The sequence below is a fragment of the Talpa occidentalis genome, unplaced genomic scaffold (genome assembly GCF_014898055.3).
Source record: "Talpa occidentalis isolate TD23 unplaced genomic scaffold, MPIMG_talOcc4v2.1 talOcc4.3, whole genome shotgun sequence".
Classification (NCBI taxonomy): domain Eukaryota; kingdom Metazoa; phylum Chordata; class Mammalia; order Eulipotyphla; family Talpidae; genus Talpa; species Talpa occidentalis.
Window position 1 is genome coordinate 143,077,509 of NW_023603184.1, and position 8,933 is coordinate 143,086,441.

At 34.3% G+C, this 8,933-nt stretch overlaps 1 long non-coding RNA gene across 10 annotated transcripts in view; it reads left to right on the top strand.

Annotated features, from left to right (window-relative positions):
• LOC119254866 (uncharacterized) overlaps nt 1-8,549 on the top strand; it is a 64,134-nt gene extending 55,585 nt beyond the window's left edge. For 8 of the 10 annotated variants that reach the window (XR_008553662.1, XR_005127392.2, XR_008553665.1 and 5 more), the window contains 2 exons: nt 1,987-2,150; nt 4,985-5,585. This is a non-coding gene — a long non-coding RNA (uncharacterized LOC119254866). Of the gene's footprint in view, nt 1-1,986; nt 2,151-4,984; nt 5,586-7,996 lie in introns of those variants that run through there. The other 2 variants (XR_008553664.1, XR_008553667.1) reach the window with 2 other exon arrangements.
• The last annotated feature ends 384 nt before the right edge of the window (nt 8,550-8,933 follow it).

Here is an 8,933-nt window from a genome sequence, read left to right on the forward strand (position 1 = left end):
ATAATTTTAATTTAGGTGACTCAAGACTCCTTCTTCTAAATACAATGATAGATGCAATACTAACATTGTTGACTGTTCAGTGCATTATATAAAATTGTATTAATCATTTCTGTAATGGATGTTATTTTCTTTTTTTAGTAATGATGCCTTTGCTACCTTGTTATTTGGTGTGAACACAACAAGGATGCCTACATATTCCTGGAAGATTTTTATCATTATGTAATGTTTCTCCTTATCTACCATTTTCCTTGCTCTGCAGTCTATTTTTTAGCTGGCATACTTAAATTATATATGTTTAAGGCAATTTTTTATATGTAAAGACTAAAATCTATGCTTTATCATTTGTTCTCTGCTTGCGTTCTTTGTTTCTAATTTCTCTGTTTCTCTTTTCTTGTCTGCCTATGGGTTTCTTGAATGTACTTTAGGAATCTATCTTATCAGTGTATAGTATTTCATTATGCCACCTTTGCCGATTGCTTTTTTTTATAAATCTTTTTTTTTTAATTATTTATTTATTCAAGCACTGGGTACAGTAGTAACATGTCATCTAACTGAAGGTGGGAACTTTTCTATTCACAGAGGTCATTTCAGGTTCCCAAATGCTTTGGAAGGATAATGAAGACAAACTTTCAACACTCTGTGGAGAAGAAAAATTAAATAAGACAAAATATCAACTTTTGTCTCAAAATTCTATTGGAATAAAAAGACTGAATAAGTTGTTTTGGGAAAATACTATTACTATCACAAATGTTAAGTAATGATAAATAGGATCCTCCATAAAATTTTAATTAAATTGTCCTCTGAGATTATGTTCATTGCTATATTAGCTAATTGGAATGGATCCTAAAAGGTTATTAAAAATTTAATCCTGATTGTCTTCAATATATAGTTGATTCAATTACATTGAGTTATATAGTTACCTAAGCTATATCTTAGGTGTGTTTTTAAAAAATGTGATAATTTTATAAACATCATAAGCCACATCAGCCACTAAAACCATCACTTTGTTTTTTGTTAAAATACTGAAATAATTGTACTAGACCATCATACCAGAAGCCATGAGGTGTAGTCTACTGTTTCTCCCATTAACTGATTCTTCATTTCCTTGTGTCAGTTAATTTGCTTTGTTTTGATCAATTCAGCTTTTCACCTACTCTTTTATGTTAACCGAAGATAATATAATACTTGGGAAAACTTAGATTGCTAGGGCAAAATAACCCAGCAAGCTTTATTATCTACTGATTTTTTTTGTGTTGTTAAAAAACGTAAAATTAGAAATCGAAATTTAGTTTGCTCTTTCTTTAGCATGTTCGAGATTTATATTTAAAGAATCAGAATGCTTTTCTACATGAAACCTCCATGAAAGTTCTATTACACTGATAAATAGGGTTTTCCACTTCAAGAAAGTTCCTTTTTCCAGTCTGTGTTTTATGTGGCTGTTTGTTACTGAGACAAACAGAATGGCTAAATCAATACAAATGGCCCTTGAGGTCTAGAGAGACCACGAGAAAGTGTAGCATCATTAAACTAAATTATAGACAAGCACTTAAGGAGACAAAAACGTATTTTGTTACCATAAGTCCTCATTTTTTTATGGTGAGGATGATTGAAAATGTTTACGAAACATGCATGGTAACAAGAACAAGACTCCGGTGGCAATGGCCTAGCGCTCAGGTGGCGTTTAGTTACTGTGCTGTTTTAATCAGAAAGGAAAGTAACCTACAGAGGCAGAAGCTGATAGTGTTTGCTAAGACCCAATCTCTGTTTGGTATGGGGACAATGTAACAGAAGACAGCTGGGGAGATATAATAATGAGTGAGGTAGAGGGAAAAGAATGATGGAGGCTAGCAGGAGAACACAGGGGTGACCCCAGAACTCCACAGACATGAGCTGTGGGGTGAGCGAGATGAAGAGAGACACCTGAGGGGATGAACATGAAATAACTCTAAACACAATTCCATAGGTGTTTCCCTTCCTGTTCTCTAGGAAGATGGTCCCTGATGCCCAGGATTATTTCATCAACTCCCTTGCAGCAGATGAAAACAAAGGAAAGAATTAAGTCCAATAATCCACAAACTGAATATGAGCCCAGGAGCTAGACTTCAGGAAATAAAGCAAAGTGGAAATCTCAAGTGGAAGATGTTTCCCAGGTATTTTATACACAGAAGAACTTGGGGGCGGGGGCAAATGAATGTGGTTGAGTGTCACATAAAACACGCATCTATTATGGTGGACTTGTGCAGTGGCCACTACAGTGGATTGCAACTGTCCCTGGAAGCAAAACAAAATAAATTAGTGTAATTATTCTTCTTGTATGAGGTATTTAACTTTAATATTATATTTAATTTAATATTTAATTTAATAATTTAATTTAAATATTTAACTTTAATATTATAAAATAATGGTTATAAAGTAACTGTCCAGGTCCTTACTCAGGATATTTTTGTTGTTGTTGGCGTTGTATATAAAATTTGAAGCTTAAATGTTTCATCCAAAATGTTTTAATAAAAATTATTTTCAAGACAGATACTCAGATTGGGATTTTAACAAGAACCGTCTCTGGGAAATTCAAATTCTTTATAGCCTTTCTGAATGATAGCTTGTAGCAAAAGGTTATGCTTATTTGCTCATACTGGCTACTAGAGCCATAAATTTGAAGGAATCATTTTATATATATCCTTGTCACTGACAGTTGTTATTTTGACAGATTAAATGGGAATGGAATAGACAATTTTTGCCTCACTAAATCAAAAGCATTTTTTATTGGTTATAAACGACATTAAAGCTACACTTCTGCAAAGCACATAAGAGTGGTTTATGACTTTTTGAGAAAAAAATATTATATTCAGTGAACTTACTGAAAAATTGTCTTCCACACAGCAATTCTATTATATGTGAAAAAAGATAAAAGTTAAGGAAGTAAAATATAGATAAATTATATTTATTTGTCCATTGACAGCTATGGTAGAGATGGCTATTGTTCACACATTGGCACGTCTCCTTGCTCTTTTCTGGAGGGACTATTCTTTGTTATCTTCACAAGATTCATCACTGTGCAACTGGTTTGGGTCAAGCAGTTGGTACTACAGGTGGCACGGCCACTGCCAGGCTAAGGCATTGACTAACTAGTATGGGCTGTCCAGCACCCTTTCCCTCTTCTGCAACGGTCATGGAAGAAGACACATATTGGGCCTCCCTGGTGGCACAGGTGTTAAAGACCCAGCCCCATCAAGCTGCCTATCACCAGCCACTGCAGCCTGAGTTCAATCCCCGGCCAGGGAGCTAACCCACATGGCACAGCAGACCTCTCCTGACTCACCTACTACTCCCCTCAGCAGTGTATTTCAGTAGATCTGCCTGTTCTGCTCACCACTGTCTCTGGTGAATCCTCTCACCCCCCCCCCACACCTCTGGCCTACACCCCAGTTCTTGAATGCATAATAAAATAAATCTTAAAAAAAAGAAGAATGGTAGAACTAGGAAAAGAATGGCGGATGGGCAAATCACTGTGGGGTGGACCTATAGTCTGAGATAGTTAACCTGGAAATCTGGGTGACTGAGCCTGAGCAAGGAGCAAACCTTTGTAATTTTAAGACACTACAGGTGCTTTTTTGTTGTTGTTACTTCAGTACAATCTAGAAGGTTTGAACACATGCAACTTTACACAACACTTTTTGCTCCATGATATTCCCATGGAGAGTCTGTTGTAAAAGTATTTGTGGTTTGATATTGTATTAAATCGAATCTACCAAATCTTATCAGAAGCTGAGGCAAAGCTGAATAGTATAAGGGAACAACAGGGCAAAATTGGACAAATACCAAATTTTCATCTTGATGCAACAATTTGGAATATAAAAGGAGGGTACCAAAAAGTCACATTTCAAATAGTCTGTCGGTCACCATCTTTCTCTTAGACAACAATCTCCTACCATAAATAGAACATGGCAAGCAGTGTACCTTACTATGTCCATATTCTACGCAGTTATCGTCTCTGATTTACAGGATATTATACTTGGCACAGGGTTACGCTGAGAAATGTTGAGGGTAACATTTGGGTGTCTTATTTCTGGAGGGCTAGAAGTGACAAATAACAAAGAGAAATCTCTTCTCCCATGTGAACAACTGTTGGGGACTTTAGTGGAATTCAATTTCTTATGTTAATGTTACTATTACTTTTTAGTGCATTTAAAATAATTTTTGAAAAATAAGTGTTTGTTTCCTGAGAATGAACTATTTTTCAGAAGAGTGATTTTGTAATTTTTCCTCATAATGAGCATTTCCCTTTATGAGGACTATCTGGAACTTTGGGACATTACAGAAAACCTTAAGAGATGAATGTAAAACACCAAACTTCCTTACTATTTTGTTTTATTCAGTTTGAAGAAGAAAACAAATGTGGTTGGCTCTCTTAATATCCTGCTAAAACGTATTAATTGGAAAGTTCTGAGCTGATGATATGGAACCATTCTTCCTTAAGTCTTTGAGAAAGAACTACATAGGACAGTGTTTATTTCAATTATTCTTAATTTCAACAACAACCAAGAAAAGATTAAAAACCTAAATGAATGTGGATAAAAGCACAAGGGGATATTATTGGAAATTAGTCTCATTCTCCACACTGTAAGGGTGTTAGGAAATAAACCCTGATTCCTAAAAGAAGTAGCAGAGGTTAGCCATCCCATGTTCTGGCTTGCTTGGCTGTAATTTTTCCAGGAAACTGAAAAATGAAGTAGGTTCTCTTGTGAAGTCCTTTTATGATCACAAGACTGTGCTTGGAAAATAAATCACAACAAGTCAGGATCTTGAATGGTCAAGGTAAAGTTCACCACTTAGTTGGGCTGGGTCACAAGTTGAGAATGTTATTTAATACGGAGGCAGATTGTCAACTTGCCAGACCTATCCCTCTGCTTTGATGTCATGCTTCTTGCTTTGTAGTTGCTGGCACTTATGCTTATTTACACATATATTTTGCCTTTTTTCCTAGAAAAATTATAAAATTCTTAGAATTGCAACTTCTGCATCCTGTTTGAGCAAGACATTAATTCAAGCCAATCTGAAAGCTTCCACCATTGCTTGGTTTCAATTTCAGCTCCATTATTGTATAAAATTTCATATTTACAACATTCTCACTCTATGTTAAGAATAACAACTCAGTCACTAAGGTTTGTGGGACCTTCAAAATTCCAAGTATGACAAACAGTCATGAAAATGACATGCAATGAAGCCAAACATGTTAAAATTTATTTTCTGCAGTAGTAACATGTCATCTAACTGAAGGTGGGAACTTTTCTACTTACAGAGGTCATTTCAGGTTCCCAAATGCTTTGGAAGGATAATGAAGACAAACTTTCAACACTCTGTGGAGAAGAAAAATTAAATAAGACAAAATATCAACTTTTGTCTCAAAATTCTATTGGAATAAAAAGACTGAATAAGTTGTTTTGGGAAAATACTATTACTATCACAAATGTTAAGTAATGATAAATAGGATCCTCCATAAAATTTTAATTAAATTGTCCTCTGAGATTATGTTCATTGCTATATTAGCTAATTGGAATGGATCCTAAAAGGTTATTAAAAATTTAATCCTGATTGTCTTCAATATATAGTTGATTCAATTACATTGGGATACTTGCTATATCATCCAAGAATGATCAAAATGGTCTCTTTTTCATAATTAAAGTAAATATTTTGGTGTTAAAAATGCACATCATTAGATACTTTTAGATTCTTTTTCTTCTCGACCTCGGTGAGGGGAGGCAGTTGTGAAAGGAGAATTGGATGGAGAATAAAAACCTTGTAATCTCATTACCATTTTGTCATGAAGAAGTGTTACATTGGGCTAATTATCCTGCTTGCATGGGTCTCAAATTTCCATAAATAGAAAATTAAATATTGGGCTGTATTCATCCAGTCATTAAAAACAAAAACAAAAACAAAACAAAAAAATATTGAGAATCATCTACAATCTTCTGTAAAATAATTGGGAAATGTATAAATAGATTCAGATTTTATAATCCAATTTCATAAAAAAGCATTTACCTATCTGTTGTAAATAATTACAATATAACATTAGGGTAGTTTAATAATGACTTTTTTTTAAGATTTATTTTTTATTCATTTATGCATATAAGAACTGGGATGTAGGCAAGAAGTGCGGGGGTGAGAGGATTCACCAGAGACAGAGCCGGGAACAGAACAGGCAGATCTACTGAAATACGCTGCTAAGGGGAGCAGCGGGGGAGACAGGAAAGGTCTGCTGTGCCATATGGGTTGCTCCCTGGCCAGGGATTGAACTCATGCTTCAGTGGCTGGCAATAGCTTCATAGTGCTGAGACATTAATCCCTGCACCACCAGGGAGGTCCTAATAATGATAATTAATGTTGTGTGTCAACAAAGATAGATTTTCTAAGAGTTCAAAATCAAAGTCCTTTGGTCAATAAAATAGCAGAACTTCTAAAAGATTACTTTTTATCTTTATTTATTTTATATTATGGTTATTGGTTTACAACACAGGTTATGTTTTAGAAGTATAGATTTGTATCTCTCAAATGTATGTTACCATATTACACACACCAGCCAGGTACCAAGAAACCTCCACCACAACCCATTAGACCCCTTCCAGTAACCTGAGTTCTGCATGCAGTCAGAAGCCAAGGATTTGCTTTGGGTTTGGTTTTGATTGTTCCTAAAAGAATATAAAACTTCAGTCCATCCATGAAGATTTTTTAAAATGCAACTTTTTTTAGAAAAATTAATGTCTTTAGTAGATAAAAATGCAAAATTGAAAAAAAGCTATATAAAATTGATTTGGTAAATTAATGCCCTATAAATAGAAGGAACACTCTATTTTTATAGTGGATTCCAGATATTTACTGAGAAGATTTGAAGCCAAGAAGAAACTTATTTTCTTAAAAAAAGATTCATCTGAAATATTAGATGTTATTTTCTTTGTTGTAAATTTTTGGTATAGAGAAAGTAATATTTTTCCCTAGACGGTAAAAGGAGAAAGAATAGTTTTCTGTGTTCCTAAAATATTTAGAGTTAAAGCATTGTTTAAAATGTGTACATTTGACCTTATCAGGACAATTTTTGTTTTCCTTTTGTTTTCATCATCTCTGCCCTCCCGCCTCTCTATTTTGTTTCCTTTGCCCCCTTGTTTCTTTTTCACATCTTCTCCCCCAAATTCTACCTTTTCATGTTCTCTTAGTTACAATATACTCATATTTCTGGCCTGAGACCCCTCAAAAGCCATCTTGCTGAGAGAGTATGACTCCTTTTGCTCCTCCTTAGAAAAGTCCTGAAGAATCTTGTTAAGATGCTCATGGTTTGCACTAACCACTCTTGACAGTGCAGTTGTTTGTCCACTTCCTCTTACTTTAACATTGTGACTGCTGCTGATCCTGTTTCTAAGCCACCATCAGGCTTTGATAACTTATACTGGAAGAGACTAATCCATCAATCTTACTTCTCATGCCAAAAGAGTCTTGTCCTAAATCCTCAGAAGCTACTGGGGCCTGTTAATGTCTCCAAATTTGACTTTTGTATCATTTGGTTATTTTCCAACAACTAACAAATGTGGATACTGGCTGAGAAATATACTTATCTTTTATAGGCCCTTATCTTAGTAACAACTTATATATTTCTCTCCAGCTTTGAAAACTACTTCCAATAAATTCTTTAGACAATTTCTGTTGTCAATACTTTTTCTGTTGACCATAAGGGACCAACCTTTTCAAGTTAAACCATAGGAAAGAAAAATGTTGCCTCAAGTAACATGTAGTACATCGGATAATTATTTTCAGGTTCAGTTTGATCTAGAACATCAATGATATGATCATGTCACTCATTTTCACCCTACTAATTTCTCACTCGTACATACTATATGTGTTGTACCAATTATTTGCTTATTAACTAGATTTCACATTATAATAATTCTAAGACTATACTCTATAAACTTAAAATTAATAAGTTATTCTTTTCCAAATCCAACAGAAATTTGGAGACAGAAAACTTATGTTTATTTCTTAAAATATCCAGGAAGATATAGTACTCTATGGATTCCAGTATAAATAATACCAATAACCCTTTCATGGAAGGAGTAGAAGGAATGTGAGACTGTGTTATCGTGCCTCATTTGAAATCCCTACCAAAAATATTTGAAATGGAAGAAGTATCCTCAATGGGAAATGGGAAAGAATTCTGAAAATGCAAAGTTATTCAGAAAATCTATATCGATGTTTCCAAATTGATACAATTCTGGAGAGCAGTGTTATAAACCACTGGACAACTGAGCTATGGTAGACATCAAAAGATTCCAGAAGATCAGCTAAATTCCAATAAATAGAAAAGGGAGGGACAGAATGTATAACTAGTTTAAATAACCCATTTTGGGTGTGTCTACTTTTTAGTGGCTCTATTAAATTAGACTATTGTAAATTTAAAAATAAATTTACTATTAGGTATTTTTAATCACCATGTTTTTATGTCATAATTGGTTAAGAATCTATTTCACATGTATTAGTGGCTCAAAAATTGTGGGGAAGCAAATATTGTCTAAAAAATGTAAAAAAAAATTGATAAATGTTAAAATAAAAAAAATTAAAAAATTAAAATGAAAAAAAATTGTGATTTTTTTTTTTCTTGCCAACATTCACTCCTATTAAGTTGTTAACAATACAGGCCCAAAGTTGTCCCAGTTCTTTAGGAATGAAACTTCAAGGTCTTATAATAGCCTACAACCCTTACAAAATCTTGCCCTAGTGCTTCTGTGACCTCATGGCCTCTCACCCTAGTCCAACTTGCTCCATTGCAGCCACACTGAACCTCCCTTCTATTTCCGTAAGATGCCAATCACACTCCTGCTTCAGGGCATTTAAATTTTATTGTTCTATATTTCTGAAACACTCTCCACCCACATGATTTAATGTCC